The sequence below is a fragment of the Triticum aestivum genome, chromosome 5A (genome assembly GCF_018294505.1).
Source record: "Triticum aestivum cultivar Chinese Spring chromosome 5A, IWGSC CS RefSeq v2.1, whole genome shotgun sequence".
Taxonomy (NCBI): Eukaryota; Viridiplantae; Streptophyta; class Magnoliopsida; order Poales; family Poaceae; genus Triticum; species Triticum aestivum.
The window spans coordinates 628,127,909-628,135,821 of NC_057806.1; positions in this window are offsets into that span (position 1 = coordinate 628,127,909).

Below are 7,913 nucleotides of genomic sequence, written 5' to 3' on the forward strand. Positions count from 1 at the left end.
GGAGAGAAGGAAAGAGGGGGAGAGGAACAAGGAAAAGGGGGCTGCACCCCTTGTCCAATTCGGACCAGAGGGGGGGCGCGCGCCTCCTTCCTTTTGGCCTCTCTCCTCTATTCTCGTATGGCCCAATAAGGCCCATATACTCCCCGGCGAATTCCCGTAACTCTCTGGTACTCCGAAAAATACCCCAATCACTCGAAACCTTTCCGATGTCCGAATATAGTCGTCCAATATATCGATCTTTACATCTCGACCATTTCGAGACTCCTCATCATGTCCCCGATCTCATCCGGGACTCCGAACTCCTTCGGTACATCAAAACTCATAAACTCATAATATAACTGTCATCGAAACCTTAAGCGTGCGGACACTACGGGTTCGAGAACAATGTAGACATGACCGAGACACGTCTCCGGTTAATTACCAATAGCGGAACCTGGATGCTCATATTGACTCCCACATATTCTACGAAGATCTTTATCGGTCAAATCGCATAACAACATATGTTGTTCCCTTTGTCATCGGTATGTTACTTGCCCGAGATTCGATCGTCGGTATCTCAATACCTAGTTCAATATCGTTACCGGCAAGTCTCTTTACTCGTTCCTTAATACATCATCTCACAACTAACTCATTAGTTGCAATGCTTGCAAGGCTTTAGGTGATGTGCATTACCGAGAGGGCCCAGAGATACCTCTCCGACAATCGGAGTGACAAATCCTAATCTCGAAATACGCTAACCCAACAAGTACCTTCGGAGACACCTGTAGAGCACCTTTATAATCACCTAGTTACGTTGTTACGTTTGGTAGCACACAAAGTGTTCCTTTGGTAAACGGGAGTTGCATAATCTCATAGTCATAGGAACATATATAAGTCATGAAGAAAACAATAGCAACAAACTAAACGATCAAGTGCTATGCTAACGGAATGGGTCAAGTCAATCACATCATTCTCCTAATGATGTGATCCCGTTAATCAAATGACAACTCATGTCTATGGTTAGGAAACTTAACCATCTTTGATCAACGAGCTAGTCAAGTAGAGGCATACTTGTGACACTCTATTTCTCTATGTATTCACACATGTATTATGTTTCCGGTTAATACAATTCTAGCATGAATAATAAACATTTATCATGATATAAGGAAATAAATAATAACTTTATTATTGCCTCTAGGGCATATTTCCTTCAGCCATATGTCAACAATATGTCATTCACATATACTTATCAGAAATGCTGTAGTGCTCCCACTCACGTTCTTGTAAATACAGGCTTCACCGCAAGTCTGTATAAAACTATATGCTTTGATCAACTTATCAAAGCATATATTCCAACTCCGAGATGCTTGCACCAGTCCATAGATGGATCGCTGGAGCTTGCATATTTTGTTAGCACCTTTAGGATTGACAAAACCTTCTGGTTGCATCATATACTACCCTCCTTTTATAAATCCATTAAGGAATGCAGTTTTGTTTATCCATTTGCCAGATTTCATAAAATGCGGCAATTACTAACATGATTCGGACAGACTTAAGCATAGATACGAGTGAGAAACTCTCATCGTAGTCAACACCTTGAACTTGTGGGAAACCTTTTTGCGATAATTCTAGCTTTGTAGATAGTAACATTACTATCTGCTTCCGTCTTCCTCTTGAAGATTCATTTAATCTCAATGGCTTGCCGATCAATGGGCAAGTCAATCAAAGTCCATACTTTATTCTCATACATGGATCTCATCTCAGATTTCATGGCCTCAAGCCATTTCGCGGAATCTGGGCTCACCATTGCTTCCTCATAGTTCGTAGGCTTGTCATGGTCAAGTAACATGACCTCCAGAACAGGATTACCGTACCACTCTGGTGCGGATCTCACTCTGGTTTACCTACGAGGTTCGGTAGTAACTTGATCTAAAGTTACATGATCATCATCATTAGCTTCCTCACTAATTGGTGTAGTAGTCACAGGAACAGATTTCTGTGATGAACTACTTTCCAATAAGGGAGCAGGTACAGTTACCTCATCAAGTTCTACTTTCCTCTCACTCACTTCTTTCGAGAGAAACTCCTTCTCTAGAAAGGATGCATTCTCAGCAACGAATATCTTGCCTTCGGATTTGTGATAGAAGGTGTACCCAACAATTTCTTTTGGGTATCCTATGAAGACACACTCCTCCGATTTGTGTTTGAGCTTATCAGGTTGAAACTTTTTCACATAAGCATTGCAACCTCAAACTTTAAGAAACGACAACTTAGGTTTCTTGCCAAACCATAGTTCATACGGTGTCGTCTCAACGGATTAAGATGGTGCCCTATTTAATATGAATGTAGCTGTCTCTAATGCATAACCTCAAAACGATAGCGGTAAATCAGTAAGAGACATCATAGATCGCACCATATCTAATAAAGTACGGTTATGATGTTCGGACACACCATTACACTGTGGTGTTCCAGGTGGCGTGAGTAGTGAAACTATTTCACATTGTTTTAACTGAAGGCCAAACTCGTAACTCAAATATTTTACTTCTGTGATCATATCGTAGAAACTTTTATTTTTATTACGATGATTCTCCACTTCACTCTGAAATTCTTTGAACTTTTCAAATGTTTCAGACTTGTGTTTCAACAAGTAGATATACTCATATCTGCTCAAATCATCTGTGAAGATCAGAAAATAATGATACCTGCCGTGAGCCTTAATATTCGTCGGACCACATACATCAGTATGTATGATTTCCAACAAATCTATTGCTCGCTCCATTGTTCCGGAGAACGGATTCTTAGTCATCTTGCCCATGAGGCATGATTCGCAAGCATCAACTGATTCATAATCAAGTGATTCCAAAAACCCATCAGCATGGATTTTCTTCATGCGCTTTACACCAATATGACCTAAACAGCAGTGCCACAAATAAGTTGCACTATCATTATTAACTTTGCATCTTTTGGCTTCAATATTATAAAAATGTGTATCACCACGATCGATATCCAACAAAACATTTTCATTGAGTGTATGACCATAGAAGGTTTTATTCATGTAAACAGAACACCAATTATTCTCTAACTTACATGAATAACCGTATTGCAATGTAACATCCCAAATTTTCAATTTGGAATGTTATACATTAGGTCATCATGCATATCATATTTTATTTTGCTTTTGGTTTTGATCCTAGAAAATCCTAAGCAACTCAAGGACCCACGGAGAGAGTTGGGGATTTCGTTATTTACATATTTGAGTTTTCTTAAATTATGTAAACAAGATCATTTGATTTTATTTATTTTATCATCAATTATTTCTATTACAAAAATATGAGAGAGGGAATAAAATGACTTTCCCAAAATATAGAAATATTGAGGATTTAATAAAAAAATCAAATAAGATTTATTTCGGAGTTTTTCGGTATTTTTATTTGAATTTAGGAAAAATGCGCGTTTTTCAAAGTTGTAGTTTGGGCCCAGATAAATGTTCACTTTATCGGGCTTGATTTTAGAAGCCCGGTAAAATTTATTTCGTGATTTTTGGAGTCCGTTTAGTATTTCTTTTTAGTTTTCTTCCGAGCAGAATTATTTAAAAAAACGCGGAACCGACTACGGGCCGTACCCGGCCAGGAAACCGCCGGTCGAGGCTATATAAGCCGCCGTCCCAGCCCGAGAGAGGGAGCCCAGCCGCCAGCCTTAACCCTAGCTAGCCGCCGCCCCAGCCGCCGCTGCCGCCCGCCGCCGTCGCCGGAGTTGCGCGCGGCCCGAGGTTCGCCGCCGCCTCATTTTCCATGCCTTTGAAAAAAAAATTATGTTCGTCGTTTTTCTTTTTCGTCGGATTTTTCGCGGTTATTTTCTGATCTGATTTTCATTTTAGTATAACTTTTCGCTCGTTTATCGGAATCAGGCGATTCAAGCGCCTGGAGTTTCGTCTCGAAACCTTCTTTCCGAATAATCAACTTAAACAAGTATTTGCTACTGTAAAATTTGACTTAGATCCAGATTACTAGAACGAAGTTGTTTTCTTTCGCCGTTTGATTTCTTTTGCTTCGTTCGATCTGATTCTTTTTGCAAACCAGGGTTCTTAAGTTGAACTTTCTGGTTAGATCTTCTATTTGAGTTTTACCTGTGCATTAGATGAGTACTTATTGTATGCTTGTTGTTTGTCTGTGATAGAATACCCGGAGTGCGCCGCCTATTACTTCGAATCTCTAGATTAATCCTCACACATTGCATGATTAGGATCTAATTAAATTGTGGGATGAGAAGTAGATGAGGTAGTACCTATTACCTGTTTATTATCAAACCTTTGGGAGTTACTTCTACGTTTGCTTATTATGCCATGCTATGCTAGTAGACGTGGATTGGGTGAGTGATATCCATGACAGTTGTGAGATTGATAATTAAGGGTTTATCTAAGGTGGAAACCTAACACACATCTGGATGGATTGAGGCACCTGGGGTTTCCAGGACTTGCCTGTTTTCTTTTGGACCGCCACCCAAGCTCAAAGGGATCATGAGATTATTCATACTAGAAACTTACGTGTGCAGCCACAAGCCATTATGGGCTCTGGCATAGTTGACTAAGTTGTGCGAACTCTTATAGTGGTAGACTAGCAGATGTAGGGGATGTAGGTGGTACGGTCTACCCGATCGTAAGGTGCTAGCACTTCTGAAAGACTGTGTCTCGGTCATCCGTTTCTCAAACACCATGTAGTGCGAGAAATCCAACGGAGGCGATCGAGTCTTGTGGGGAAAAGTGCGCAAACCTCTGCAGAGTGTATAAACTAATCATGGTTAGCCGTGTCCCCGGTTATGGACATCTTGAGTATCTGGTACCTGGATTATCATGTGAATCTCAACATGTTACCCTAAAATTAATATTGTTGGGTTTTAATGATGTTATTTAATTGGGATTGAGAATGCTGTCAACCATTCTCAATGTTTCACAACCACCATGATAGTAATTAAATTTATTCCTTTGAAGTAGGGAAAAATTGGCTTTACGCAAAAACTGTAACCATAGAGCTTTCCACCAGCCAAATATGCATATAGTATAGCTGTTGCATTTCCATTATTCTCTATGTGTTACCTTGCCAGCATATTCCATGTGCTGACCCGTTTTCGGGCTGCAACGTTAATGTTGCAGACTTTTCAGACGACGATTGAGGAGTTTTAGGTCGTGGTTCTATACTCAGTGATGCCGTTGGAGTTGATGGACTCACTTATCTTCCAAGCCTTCCGCTGTTATCGTTATTAGATGGCCTTAAGCATACTTATTGTAATAAGTTCTCTTTTGAGACACTCGATGTAATAAGTGTGTGATTGCTACTCTGCTATAAATCCTCCGAGTACTGTGTGGTGTCAGCATTACTGATCCAGGGATGACACCGGAGCACAGAGATCAGACTGTTTGAGGTCTGGTCGCTACAGAGATGGTATCAGAGCACACGCTGACTGTAGGACACGACCACTAAGCTAAAGACCTAGATCACTACTCACTCTCTTCTCTTCTGACCTCTCATCTTCTCTACTCTTTAGGATGGCCGATGCAAGGAACAAGTTCACCCAACCAGATGAAGATACACCCTTTGGACGCCACTTGAAGGAAGTCACTAGATACCTGAACATAGGAATACCAAGCTTCACGGGAACCTACAACGCCACTTTACCTGAAGAAGAGCGCTGGATGATACAAGTTCAAGTTCCAGGAAGGACGTTCATGCCAGTCACTGAGCCCATAGAGTTTTCTTTTGATGCACCAACTTGGAGTCTAGGAAAGAGTATGGCAGCTCACATCGCCATGGGACGCATTGGAGAAGTCTACCGCAAGGATCTCAAGGATACTATCTACCAGATTTGTGGGTGCCGAGATGAACACTGGGAGATGATCAGCACCAGGAAAGATAGATCAATTGCAGCTTTTATTCAGGAGTTAAACCAGCACATTCGACGACAGGAGAATCAGATGTGCGCCGACATGATAGATCTGAAGAAGGCTAAGACTAGAATCAAGGAACTGGAGGAAGAACTCAAGGCTACACGTGAAGATTATGAAGAAGAAATTGAAGTATTGGTGGAGAAGAACGACGATTTGATCAAGAAGATTGGAATATTTATGGGAGGCCGGACACCAATAGATGAAGACGAAGAACCCAAGGAGATTAGCCCGGAGGACTACATCATCATTGATGGCACCGACTCGGAACAAGATAGTAGCAATGATGACTATGTGGATGAAGCAGGAGCAGATATCATGGAGTCTACAACCGTAGAATATTTCTAGTAGACCACCTCATCAGTAGTAGTAGTCCACCATGTAAATATAGTAGTCCGAGCACTTTTGCGATAGCTAGATCGATTGTATGCCTTTGTTTGATTGATTGAAGTGAATTGTTTGTTTTTGCCTCATGTGCATATGGGTAGTGTTTTCCCTTTAGACCCCCCTCTATTCTTATGTCTCATCTTTTCTAAACCCTCAGATGCCTCCGAGACGTGACCCCGGATTTGCTTTTCCGCCGGAGCTCACCCAGTTGATCCAGCAGCAGAACACCTTGATGCAGTTGCTAGTTCAGAATCAGAATCAGGGGAACAACAACAACAACCCACCACCACCCCCACCTGTCGACCACTTAGCCCATTTTCTTAGGCTGAATCCGCCGATGTTTTCCAGTAGCACCGAGCCGATAGTAGCAGATGATTGGCTCCGCAAGATAGCTAGGGAGTTAACCACAGCAGGATGCACAGATGCGGAGAAGGTGAAGTTTGCCGCACATCAGTTAGAATGACCCGCAACATCCTGGTGGGAGAATTTCACAGCCACCTTCCCAGTCGAGACTGTCACCTGGGACCAGTTTCAGCAGGCTTTCCGTACTGCCCATGTTTCAGCAGGAGCAATGGCCATTGAAAGTGCAACTATCCCTAGGTGGTTTTGGTAATTCATAACAACATATAGCTCATTGAGCTAATGCTATTCCAAGATGATTATTTCAGGAAAGCTCAATGATTGGCATGGCATGGATGTGAAAGTGGAACCCTCAAAATGCTAAGGACAAAGGATTGGCTCAAGCTCAAAAGCTCAAGACTCTTCATTTTATATTTTAGTGATCCAAGATCACATTGAGTCTTTAGGAAAAGCCAATACTATTAAGGAGGGATGAGGTGTTGCTTAATGAGCCTCTTGCTTCATGTGCTTAGTGATATGCTCCAAAACCCTCAACTACTTTCCCATATCCACATATGACCTAAACCCTAAGCCAAACTCGGTCCTACCGATTCTTCCTATCCGGCGCCACCGAGTTTCACTTGTCATAAGCCACTGCCAAACCCTAGCAATTCGGTTCTACCGATAAGGATCTCGGTCTCACCGAGATGGGGTTGCAAACTCTCTGTTTCCCTTTCGTAACTTTTCGGTCTCACCGAAAGAGCAAATCGGTCCCACCGAGATTGTAATGTAAACTCAGTGTTTCCCCTTTGTAACTTTTCGGTCTCACCGAGTTCCACTCGGTCTCACCGAAAGAGCAAATCGGTCCCACTGAGTTTGCCTGACCAACTCTCTGGTTAGCTAATTACCAAATTCGGTCTCACCGAGTTTGTGTAATCGGTCTCACCGAGATTACGTTATGCCCAAACCCTAACCATATCGGTCCTACCGAGTTGCATGTTAGTCCCACCGAAAATCTCTAACGGTCACTAGGTTTACATTTTCGGTCCGACCGAGTTTATTGATTCGGTCCCACCGAGATTGGAAAACTGTGTAACGGTTGGATTTTGTGTGGAGGCTATATATACCCCTCCACCTCCTTCTCATTCATGGAGCGAGCCATCAGAACACACACACCATTCCAACTCATATGTTCTGAGAGAGAACCACCTACTCATGTGTTGAGACCAAGATATTCCATTCCTACCATATGAATCTTGATCTCTAGCCT